Source organism: Scyliorhinus canicula, chromosome 4 (genome assembly GCF_902713615.1).
Source record: "Scyliorhinus canicula chromosome 4, sScyCan1.1, whole genome shotgun sequence".
NCBI classification, from domain to species: Eukaryota; Metazoa; Chordata; class Chondrichthyes; order Carcharhiniformes; family Scyliorhinidae; genus Scyliorhinus; species Scyliorhinus canicula.
Window position 1 is genome coordinate 239,021,184 of NC_052149.1, and position 12,519 is coordinate 239,033,702.

Below are 12,519 nucleotides of genomic sequence, written 5' to 3' on the forward strand. Positions count from 1 at the left end.
CCAAACCCGGCCTAACAACCGATGCCAGCCCCCGGATCGCCCGGCCTTGTCCCCGGAGCTCCCAACCCGACCCCCGATGGCAAGACACGGCTCAACGCGACCCCGAGACACCCGCCCAGCGACCCGACCCGGAGAGGCCCGCCCAGCAACCCGACCTACCTGGTGATGGAAGAAAGAAAAATCCACATGGAGGCTCCACCGTGCCGACTTCAAGATCTGACCCCAGGAGCGCCCAGGAAGGGAATAGACCATGGGACCTAGCCCAATCTGCCCCAGGAAGCCCCTGCCCACGACCCAGGACCCCAAAAACAACGGAGACCGCGCGCGAGGACCCGAACACGCTGCAAGGTATTCCCGCGCCCGCAGAACGCCGGGACCCATCCGGATCTCAAACTCGCCCCCCCAGCAACCCCTCTACCTCAACCAGCGCCCGGGGCCCTGCCAGACGCGAACCCGGAAATGTAAACAGCGCACTGGACCTCGCTAGCGCCCTGGACCCCGCCAGCAAGGGCGGACGTCTCCCATCGGATCCCAGGATCATCCAGCAGCAGCCGCCGACCGAGAAAGTGAGGGAAACGCAGCGGTCTGCAGGTTAGACTGAAGCAACGCGGTTTCAAGACCCCGCTCCCCAGCATACTTCTGGCAAACGTCCAGGCGATTGAAAACAAGCTGGATGAACTTAACGCCAGACTTACCTCTCAGAGGGAAGTGAGAGACTGCTGTGTGCTCTGTTTCACAGAGACATGGCTCACCCCCGCCTCACCGGACTGTGCCATACAACCTGAAGGCTTCTCTATTCACCGGGCGGACCGCACGGCATCTTCAGGCAAAGCGAAGGATGGAGGGGTTTGCCTCCTCATCAACTCCTCCTGGTGCTTGGATGTGGTGACCCTGGCGACCTACTGCTCCCCAGACCTGGAATACTTGACCGTAAAGTGCCGCCCATACTAGTTCACTTCAGCCATTATCACAGTGGTCTACATCCCACCCCAGGCAGAAGTGAGGAAGGCGCTGGATGAACTGTACACAGTCATAAACAACTATGAAACAGAACACCCGGAGGCCCTGTTCATTGTGGCCGGAGACTTCAACAAAGCCAACCTCAAGAGTGTACTGCCAAAATTCCACCAGCACATCTCCTGTACCACCAGGGGCGACAACACTCTTGACCACTGCTACTCAAAATCAAGGGCGCCTACCATTCCATCCCCCGACCGCACTTTGGGAAATCAGACCATAAGACTGTGCTCCTTCTCCCGGCTGACAAGCAGAAACTCAAGCGGGAGAATCCAGCTAAGAAGGTTGTGCAGTGCTGGTCCGAGGAGACAGAAGAGCTCTTACGTGACTGCTTGGAGACAGTGGACTGGTCCATATTTAAGAACTCAGCAACTAACTTAAATGAGTATGTCACCACCGTCACAGACTTCATCAGCAAATGTGTGGACGACTGCGTGCCAAAGAAAGCAGTACGTACGTTCCCCAACCGGAAACCATGGCTCAACCGCGAGATTGACTCCCTACTGAAGGACAGATCTGAGGCGTTCAAGGCAGACGACCCTATCCTATACAAGAAATCCAGGTACGACCTCCGCAAAGCCATCCGAGATGCCAAGAGAGAATATCAAACTAAACTAGAGTCACAGACAGACTCTCGGCGGTTGTGGCAAGGACTAAGCAACATAACGGGCTACAAAGCGAAGCCGAGCAGTATCTCTGGCAGCAGTGCACCCCTCCCCGATGAACTTAATGCATTCTATGCTCGGTTTGAGCAGGTAACCAACAATCCGCTATCGAGTGCCCCAGCAACCCATAATTCACCCATACCCACCATCACAGTTTCCGAAGTCAGATCGGCCTTCCTGAAAGTGAACCCACGGAAGGCGATGGGCCCGGACGGGATCCCCGGTCGTGCACTCAGAGCCTGCGCGGACCAGCTGGCAGAGGTTTTCACAGACATCTTTAACCTATCCCTACTCCACTCCGAGGTCCCCACCTGCTTCAAGAAGACCACCATCATACCGGTACCAAAGAAGAACCAGGCAACGTGCCTCAATGACTACCGTCCGGTGGCCCTGACATCAGTTGTAATGAAGTGCTTCGAGAGGCTGATCATGAAGCGCATCACCTCCATACTCCCGGAACGCCTTGACCCACTTCAATTCGCATACCGTCCCAACCGGTCCACATCAGACGCCATTTCCCTGGCCCTACACTCATCCCTAGAACATCTTGAAAACAAGGACTCCTACATCAGACTCCTATTTATTGACTACAGCTCCGCCTTCAACACCATAATCCCAGCCAAGCTCATATCAAAGCTCCAAAACCTAGGACTTGGCTCTCCACTCTGCAACTGGATCCTTGACTTTCTGACCAACAGACCACAGTCAGTAAGAATGAACACCAACACCTCCTCCACAATAGTCCTCAATACCGGAGTCCCGCAAGGCTGCGTACTTAGCCCCCTACTCTACTCCCTGTACACACACGACTGCGTGGCAAAACTTGGTTCCAACTCCATCTACAAGTTTGCTGACGATACGACCATAGTGGGCCGGATCTCGAATAACGACGAGTCCGAATACAGGAGGGAGATAGAGAACCTAGTGGAGTGGTGCAGCGACAACAATCTCTCCCTCAATGCCAGCAAAACTAAAGAGCTGGTCATCGACTTCAGGAAGCAAAGTACTGTACACACCCCTGTCAGCATCAACGGAGCCGAGGTAGAGATGGTGAGCAGTTTCAAATTCCTAGGGGTGCACATCACCAAAAATCTATCCTGGTCCACTCATGTCGACACTATCACCAAGAAAGCACAACAGCGCCTTTACTTCCTCAGGAAACTAAGGAAATTCGGCATGTCCACATTAACCCTTACCAACTTTTACTGATGCACTATAGAGAGCATCCTATCGGGCTGCATCACAGCCTGGTATGGCAACTGCTCGGCCCAGGACCGCAAGGAACTTCAGAGAGTCGTGAATACCGCCCAGTCCATCACACGAACCTGCCTCCCATCCATTGATTCCATCTACACCTCCCGCTGCCGGGGGAAAGCAGGCAGCATAATGAAGGATCCCTCCCACCCGGCTTACTCACTTTTCCAACTTCTTCCATCGGGCAGGAGATTCAGAAGTCTGAGAACATGGACGAACAGACTCAAAAACAGCTTCTTCCCCACTGTCACCAGACTCCTAAATGACCCTCTTATGGACTGACCTCATTAACACTACACCCTGCATGCTTCATCCGATGCCAATGCTTATGTAGTACATTGTATATATTGTGTAGCCCTATTATGTATTCTCATGTATTTTCTTGAATTCTGTTTAATTCCCTTTTCTTCCCATGTACTGAATGATCTGTTGAGCTGCTTGCAGAAAAATACTTTTCACTGTACCTCGGTACACGTGACAATAAACAAATCCAATCCAATCCAATCCAATAAAAGCCATAAATCTGCTCCTGCTGTTGTTTGACAGGACGAATGAAAAACTCTGCAGTGTTGCTCTTTGTCGGATGCAGCATACAACTAATCATTCACAAATCTCCCTAAAGTTAGATTATGATTTGCCAGCTGGAGTAATTGAACGTGCGTTTTTTATGTGTTCAAGTGGGGTTGCTATTTGTCCTCTTAGAACCATGGAATACGTACTGTGCAGAAGAAGACCATCTGGCCCATCGAGTCTGCACCGTCCCCCTGAAAGAGATCCCACCTCGACCCACTCCCCCACTCTCTCCCCATAACCCCACCTAACCTGGAAATCTTTGGACACTAAGGGGAAATTGATCATAGCCACCTAACCTGCACAACTTTGGACTGTGGGAGGAAACCGGAGCACCCGGAGGAAACCCACGCAGACACGGGGAGGAGGTAAAAACTCGACGCAGACAATGGCTGGGCCCAAGGCTGGAATCGAACCTGGGCTTCTGGCGCTGTGAGTGACACTCTGCCACCTCTGCAGGGTTTTGATACAACATCATAACTTACATGGGAGAATACCAACAACCACATGCATTTCGACACACTTTTAACTGAGCAAAACATTCCGAGTCACTTCACAAGGGCAACATCAAATTAAATTTAACACTTATGCAAAGAAGGACCAATCAGGGCAGGTGACTGACAGCTTGGTCAAAGAGGAAGATATTAATGTGCGTCATAAAGGAGAGACAGAGAGATTTAGGGAGGAAATGTCAGTGTTTGGACCCAGGCAGCTGACGTTCCTTCCGGGAAGGTTACAGACTTCCATTTGCCACCAATCAGCCCATCTGACCAGCCCGTCTCTCGCCTCCTGTCGAACGCTATCCTCCTCACTATTTACCACCCCACCAATGTTTGTATCATCCACAAACCAAACTTACTGACCAACCCTCCTATATTCATTTCGAAATCATTTATATAAACCACAAACAGCAAGGCACCAACACTGATACCTGTGGGACCCCACTGGACACAGTTAGAAAAATACCCCTCGACCACCACCCTCTGCTTCCTGCCACTAGGCCAATTCTGGATCCAATTTGCCAAATTTCCTTGGATCTTATGGGCTCTTACCTTCATTATCAATCTCCCATGGGACCTTATCCAATGCCTTGCTGAAGTCCAATTAGACCTCGTCAAATGCATTCCCCTCATTTACACACCTCATCACGTCTTCGAAAAATTCAATCAAGTTGGTCAGATATGACCTTACCTTAACAAAACCATGCTGACTGTTCCTGATTAATCACTGCCTCTCCAAATGGGGATTAATTCTGTCGCTCAGAATTGTTTCCAATAGTTTCTCCACCACTATGGTCAGACTGACTGACCTGTAGATTCCTGTCACTGGCCATGAAGGGACTGCCACGCCTCATTTGCTGTCTCCAGATTGTTCCAGAGATCCACAGAGGATCTGTTTTGCATCTATTGGTCCGACACACAAATGCATCAAGGCTTTGAGGCCCTCGACAGCAAGGAACATCACTATGTGAAGTTTACACTCGATGAAGATAGCCAGGTTGCACAATTGACTGGCTTTGCTGCTATCTTAAGCTTCCGAAGAGTGCAGGGTGCAGTCGATTGCACCCAGGTGAGCTTAAGATCGCCATTGCAACATCTCCCAATGTTTATCATTCCATCAATGAGTAACTGGTGTATGATCATCAGAAGCACATACTGTACCTTTGTGTACAACACCCTACAAATTTCCATGACTCCTTCACTCCCAGGAGTCTCAGATATTGGAAGTAGCTGAGCATTTGCAGGGATGGTTGCTTGGCGATAAGGGATATCCACTGAAACAGTAGCTCCTGTGTCAGCCTCAATGGGAAGAGAGGTACAAACAGCTCACAGCCCCACACTGTTGTTACTACCTTAGTAGGCCATTGGCATTCTCAAGATGTGCTTCTGTTGGTTGGACCACTCAGGTGGGGGCACCGCATTATCCCCCCAGTAGGGTTTCCCAACCTGTTATGTGTTGATCCCTTCACAACCTGGTGCTGATCACTGGACAGAGGGAAAACTTGAGGAGGATGCAAACTCATCAGGAGGTGAAGTACAGGAGGACCAGGAACATGAAAAGGGTGATGAGGGTCAGCTCCCACAAGCACAATGCTGTCGAGGAAGCTCAACGTGGAAGATGTGCCCGTGCCACATTCCTTACTCCCAGATACCAGGAGGAGTCAGGGGAAGGCAGTGGGGGATGGCTACATTGCTCCTATCCCTTCATGCCATTCCATTGCATTAAATGTAATGCCCAACAGGTCACATGGACAGCAAGTTCAGCATTCAGACTTGAGTCTGCCAGCCTCATAATTCAGTTGGTCATGCTCTCAAAGAAGATCAATGGTGCACCCTGTTACATGCCAAGGTTTAAAAATCCCAAAGTTTATTATGGAGTTCACCTGACCTATAACTTGATGTTGAATTTGGCTAGGATGAGCACAAGAGCCTTCATTTCGGGTATGATTTAACAGTCTCCCGAGACACTTTAATCAAAATAAACTTTATTCTAAAAACTTAGTTAACATTTATACAAACACACAGCAAGTTTTTTTTTATCAATTAATCAATTACAAACATAAAGATACCCCACAGATACAGTAATCTATATATTCCAGTTAATGAATTCCCTCTTAAATGTTCCAATTCAAAAACAAAATCCCAGAAACTAAAACCCCTTTTCCAGGGTGTGGCCCAGCACTTTGTATTCTCACTTGGTTAAGACTGACTTTCCCTGAGATTCTGACCCCATCTCACCAGCAGGTTTAAACCCTTCCGGAAAGCAAACTGTATCTAAAGCCACCACCAAGGGGATTTTTACTGGAACAGATATTTAAAATGAAACGAGAGAGAGACAGGCCAAAACACTTCATTCTCCCTGTCTGAGTCTACAGCAGCCAAATGTGAAAGCAAAAGCAAAAACAGCTCACAGAGCCACAGCCCAGCTCCACCCACACAATAAGATCACTGAAGCCATGTGATAAGACAAAAACCTTTCTTAACGGAACAGTCTCATGTCAACCCTGATGATCTCTCTCTGGGAAGTGAAAGTTGAAACAACAACGTGAATGCTGCAGTAACCTGGCCACATTTATCAGAAACTACACTGATCAGCAGGGTAGCATGGTGGTTAGCACAAATGCTTCACAGCTCCAGGGTCCCAGGTTCGATTCCCGGTTGGGTCACTGTCTGTGTGGAGTCTGCACGTCCTCCCCCTGTGTGCGTGGGTTTCCTCCGGGTGCTCCGGTTTCCTCCCACAGTCCAACGATGTGCGGGTTAGGTGGATTGGCCATGCTAAATTGCCCGTAGTGTCCTAATAAAAGTAAGGTTAAGGGGGGGTTGTTGGGTTACGGGTGTAGGGTGGATACGTGGGTTTGAGTAGGGTGATCATGGCTCAGCACAACATTGAGGGCCGAAGGGCCTGTTCTGTGCTGTACTGTTCTATGTTCTATGTACTGTTCTATGTAGTGAGATGGGGACATGTTTGGGGATTTCATCCTCCCATCTATGTTTTGTCCTCCGATGCCAACACTGAGGAGACACAACTGCCACTGATCCCTCAAGGCTGCTGATCTGTCCTCACGCATCGGGGTGTCATTAAAGAGCTACAAGCACTTTTTTCACACATTTCTAATAAAGATAGAACATTTCTCCATGACTATCTTCAATGAAGCTGACATCAAGTGAATGTGAATCTCACAAAGGGAGACTATCACTGAATGGGTTAATGGCTAAACCTCGAATTAAGAGGATTCCTATGTCTCGAGTCACAACGCTGACAGTCGAACCAGCCATTCACAGAAACATCAAATATATGAAGAAAAGTGAAACATTTTTACAGTGTTTGTCTGCAAATGACCCAAAAGTAATTTCAATATTTCCTAGTTATCCCAACCCTACTGCGACACCAGCGACCTGGACTGTCCCTGCCTCTGACTGCTGTGGGGACGTGTCAGCGAGGTGTCCTCCAGCCTCATGTAGAGCTATGGTGCACTGAGCTGTGTGTCTCTGCGTTGGTGGAATGTGCTGTTGAATGATTTCGCAGTTCTTCTGAGGAAGCTTCCTCATCCCGACATCGTCCGGGGGCGGGGCTTATGTTGGTCGTTCTTGTCCACCTGGATATGCCTGTAAGAGGGAGAAGAGAGGTTTAGTTCATGAATAGGCAGAATACAAGATTGATTGTCACCCACAGTGAATGTGAACTCATGGAGGTGTCATCCATGCTGTGTTGCAGGAAAAGGCCAATTTCTCCTATCCCACAGGAGTGAGCCTGTCCTCCCCAGCCAACCCGGAGGCATCCTCCTCGAACTGGGAGAGGGAAGTAATGTTGGCTATTACTTTTCCCGGCCTGGGCTCTTTCACGTTTGTTATGGATGAAGATGTGGGCCGCACTCCCACAGCGGGTTTCCCAGCGGTGTGGCCTGGCTTCAATGGGAAATCCAGCCGTTAGCGAATGGTGTGCGGCCGAGAAATACGCGGCTGGGAGACCATGATGGGAAGGGATGAAGCCGAGTTAGGAAACATGCATATCCCCTGTGTGTGGTGGTCCTCCCCAGATGGGGCTGAAGATGGAGTGTGAGGAACATGATAGATGGGTGGTTGGTCGCAAAATTTTCCATAACACAATTAGTGCTGATATGTGTCCCCGCACGCAGTTGTGTGAGATCTCGGAAGGGAGTACCCCTTTGCGCACACAGTGCCATACTGTGAGTTTGACATTGGAGGGAGTTGAATATTGACTTATCCTGGCGGAGAAGACAAGATCATTCATCCTCTTCCTGTACTGGATGATATTGTGGGTGCGGTGGCCAGCCACACTGATCTCCTCTGCAATAGGCTGCCAGGGCAGCGTGGTGGGGCTGGTTTACTTACAGCACTCGGCTGCAGCACACCCCTGTGCTGCCATGCTCCATGAATCAAGGCGGCGAGGGCGTCGGGGCTAAAATGGAGTGCAGCCTTCTTCTCATGGCTTGAAGCCTTACTCCTCTGGTCGCCAGGCATCTGTGTGCATGTTCTGGAGACAGCTGTGCTGGAGAGGGGGAAATGTCTGTGCTTGGGTGGCGTTTGAACTTCGACCTTGCCAGGTAACGCCGAGGGAGCCGAATCAGCTCCCGACCCGCCAGGTGATTTGGAGAGTTACCTGCCAGTGTATAATCAGTGAGCTGCCGAGTGCTGGATCTGGGGCGATTTCCCACCATTCCCACCAGCGGTAAACAATTCCGCCATCACCATACTTAACTCAAAGATCGAAAATCCTGCCCTATGAAACAACTGGACTGTCACAAAATCCCATCCAGTTCACCAATGTCCTTCATGCAAGGAAATCTGTTGTCCTTACCACCTCGATGGGTTCGGATCCACACTCGTTACTACTGACTCTGTAATTCCCACTCACCTGACCCAATCCCCTCAGTTAAGGGCAATTAGGGAATGGTGATAAATGTTGAATTTGCCAGCAACACCCATATCCTGGGGGTGAATAAACAAATAGGTCTGACTTTTGGCTTTGACATTAAGCTTAATAATAATCTATATTGTCACAAGTAGGCTTATCACTGGAATGAAGATACTGTGGAAAGCCCCTAGTCTCCACTATCCGGCGCCTGTTCAGGTACGCAGAGGGAGAATTCAGAAAGTCCAAATTACTTAACAGCACGTCTTTCGGGACTTGTGGGAGGAAACCGGAGCACGTGGAGGCAACGCATGCAGACACGGGCAGATTCCGCACAGACAGTGACCCAAGCTGGGAATCGAACCTGGGATCATGGCGCTTTGAAGCCATAGTGCTATCCAGTGTGCTACCATGCTGCCAACTGAGGACACATTTGCTCTCGCAGATGAATACAAACCATTCCATTGCATTATTATGTAGTAGAAGAAGAGAATTATTCCTGTTGTTAATGTTTATCCACCAACTCACGTCATTATCTGTCCAGTGACGTCTGGATTGGTTTTTGGGGGATTTCTGTGTGCAAATTAGTTGCCACAAACCCCCCCCCCCCCCCCCCCCCCGTCCCACTTCCCCCCAATGCAGCCGTGACGACACTTCAAAAGTCTTCCATTTGCTGCAAAGAGCTTTGGGATGTCCTGAGAAATGAAAAGTGCAACATAAACGTAAGGGGTGGGTTCTCCGTCCCGCTGCACCCGTTTTCTGATGCAGCACGCCCCCGCCAACAGCGGGTTCTTCCATCCTGGCGACCGGCCAATGGAGTTTCCCATTGTGGAAACTGCACAATGTCGGGAAATCCACGGGTGTGAGTGCCTTGCTGGCGAAGTGGAGGATCCCACTGATGGAGAATCCAGCCCAAGTTATTTCCAACTCCATCTACAAGTTTGCTGACGATGCGACCATAGTGGGCCGGATCTCGAATAACGACGAGTCAGAATACAGGAGGGAGATAGAGAACCTAGCGGAGTGGTGCAGCGACAACAATCTCTCCCTCAATGCCAGCAAAACTAAAGAGCTGGTCATCAACTTCAGGAAGCAAAGTACTGTACATACCCCTGTCAGCATCAATGGGGCCGAGGTGGAGATGGTTAGCAGTTTCAAATTACTAGGGTTGCACATTTCCAAAAATCTGTCCTGGTCCACCCACGTCGACGCTACCACCAAGAAAGCACAACAGCGCCTATACTTCCTCAGGCAACTAAGGAAATTCGTCATGTCCACATTGACTCTTACCAACATTTACAAATGCACCATAGAAAGCATCCTATCTGGCTGCATCACAGCCTGGTATGGCAACTGCTCGGCCCAAGACCGCAAGAAACTTCAGAGTCGTGAACACAGCCCAGTCCATCACACATACCTGCCTCCCATCCATGGACTCCATCTGCACCTCCCACTGCCTGGGGAAAGTGGGCAGCATAATCAAAGACCCCTCCCACCCGGCTTACTCACTCTTCCAACTTCTTCCATCGGGCAGGAGGTACAGAAGTCTGAGAACACGCACGCACAAACTCAAAACCAGCTTCTTCCCCGCTGTTACCAGACTCCTAAACGACCCTCTTATGGACTGACCTAATTAACACCGCACCCCTGTATTCTTCACCCGATGCCGGTGTCTATTGTACTGATGCCGGTACATTGTGTACCTTGTGTTGCCCTATAATGTAATTTCTTTCTTTTTTCTTCCCATGCACTTAATGATCTGTTTGAGCTGCTCGTAGAAAAATACTTTTCACTGTACCTCGGTACCCGTGACAATAAACAAATCCAATCCAATCTCTCCTGTCTGCAGGACACATGGAATGGCTCTTCCCTGCTCTGTTAGGCTTCTTTGGTCGGAAAACTGCATCACAGAATTCCCAAGTCAGGAAAACGTAGAAGGAGGCCATTCCTCTCTCGTGCCTACGCCCACTCTCCATCGGAGGTATTTCCCATGTGCCACTCCCTTTGCCTTCTCCTCATACCCGTGCACACTCTCCCTTTTTAACCAACAGTTAAATGTTTCACTGGAAGCTGCCTCGCTATACTCCCAGGCAGTGCATCCCAGACCTCAACCACTTGCTGTGTGAAAAAGCTTTTCCTCTTGCCTCCGTTGCTTCTTTTGCCAATTACCTTAAATCTATTTGGACAGGTCATCAGGATAAAACCAACAGCTTGAAATGGAGTAGCAAAGAATACCATTGTAAATTTTTAAAAAGCCTGTCTGGCTTTGTACTATCATTTTGGAGACTTATTCCAACAGATGTTTCATTCTGAATGACGTTGAGGCGAAGTGAGCAATAGCCCATGCCTTTCTGAAACGGTGGCTGAACGATGTACAAAGTGTGGGAGCAGCAATCACTTTAAGTGGGAGTTGTGTCATATCAATAACGGTTGTTATCAATCTACCCACATGAGTCTGGCAGTATCTGCTGCGTGCATCTAAGCCTCTGGAAATCAAGCACGTCAAACCAATCAATACAACATGCTCTTTGCCTCAAAGAGCTGTTACAGATCCATGGTGCTGCTGTGGTGGCGTCAGGAGTGATCATTCAACATTGTGCAGCCTGCAATCCAGCCGAAATGCAAGTCATCCTTACAGACTGCTTTATATATGTTGTGTTGTTTGTCACATTATAAAAACTGGCTGCTCAATACCAGCAAGCTTATCCTGAGAATAATAAAGTAATCTCAAAGTATGATGTTGCGACTCACAATAACAGCCTTCACTGATACAGGACCGTTAGCAAAATTTCCCAAGATGCTTCAGAGGCTTGTTTCTCGGTCAATATTCGACACCATGTGGCGTAGGGAGATATTAGGGCAGATGTTCAAAAAAGCTTGGTCAAGGAGGTATGGGTATTAAGAAGCCTCTTAAAGGAGGAGGAATTACTTGATAATCGACGCATTCAGCCGAAAAGTGCATCATTTCGCCTGGTCCATTCACGGTCTTTTGGTGGCTCGAAGGAGTGGCGTAAACGCTTCCAGAGTGTGTGGAATGTAAAGATTAAAACATCATATAAAGTCGCCGAAAAGGACACCATTTTCTGGACATTTCCTTGGGGTTTCTCCCACTGTCAGTGGAGTGCAGTGGAAATCATTTTGATGTCTAACATAGGAACAAAGGTACATTGGCATTACGAGCAGAAGGAGGGGCTGGTTTAGCTCACTCAGCTAAATCGCTGGCTTACCAAGCAGACCAGCAGCACGGTTCAATTCCCGTACCAGCCTCCCCGGACAGGCGCCGGAATGTGGCGACTAGGGGCTTTTCACAGTAACTTCATTGAAGCCTACTCGTGACAATAAGCAATTTTCATTTCATTTCATTTTCATTTCAGGAGGCAATTTAGCCCCCCCCCCCCCCGGAGCCTGCTCTGCCATTCAACCCGATGATGGCTGATCACTTCCTGGTCTCAAATCCAACTTCCCACCTGTCCCCCATAGCCCTTTAACCGATCTTTTTATCAGAAATATATCTATCTTCTTCTTGAAACCATTTAATGACTCAGACTCAACCGCACTATGGGGCAGCGAGTTCTACAAATTCACCACCCTCTGCGAGAAGTAGTTCCTCCTCACCTCAGGCTTGAATCTACCACCTCGC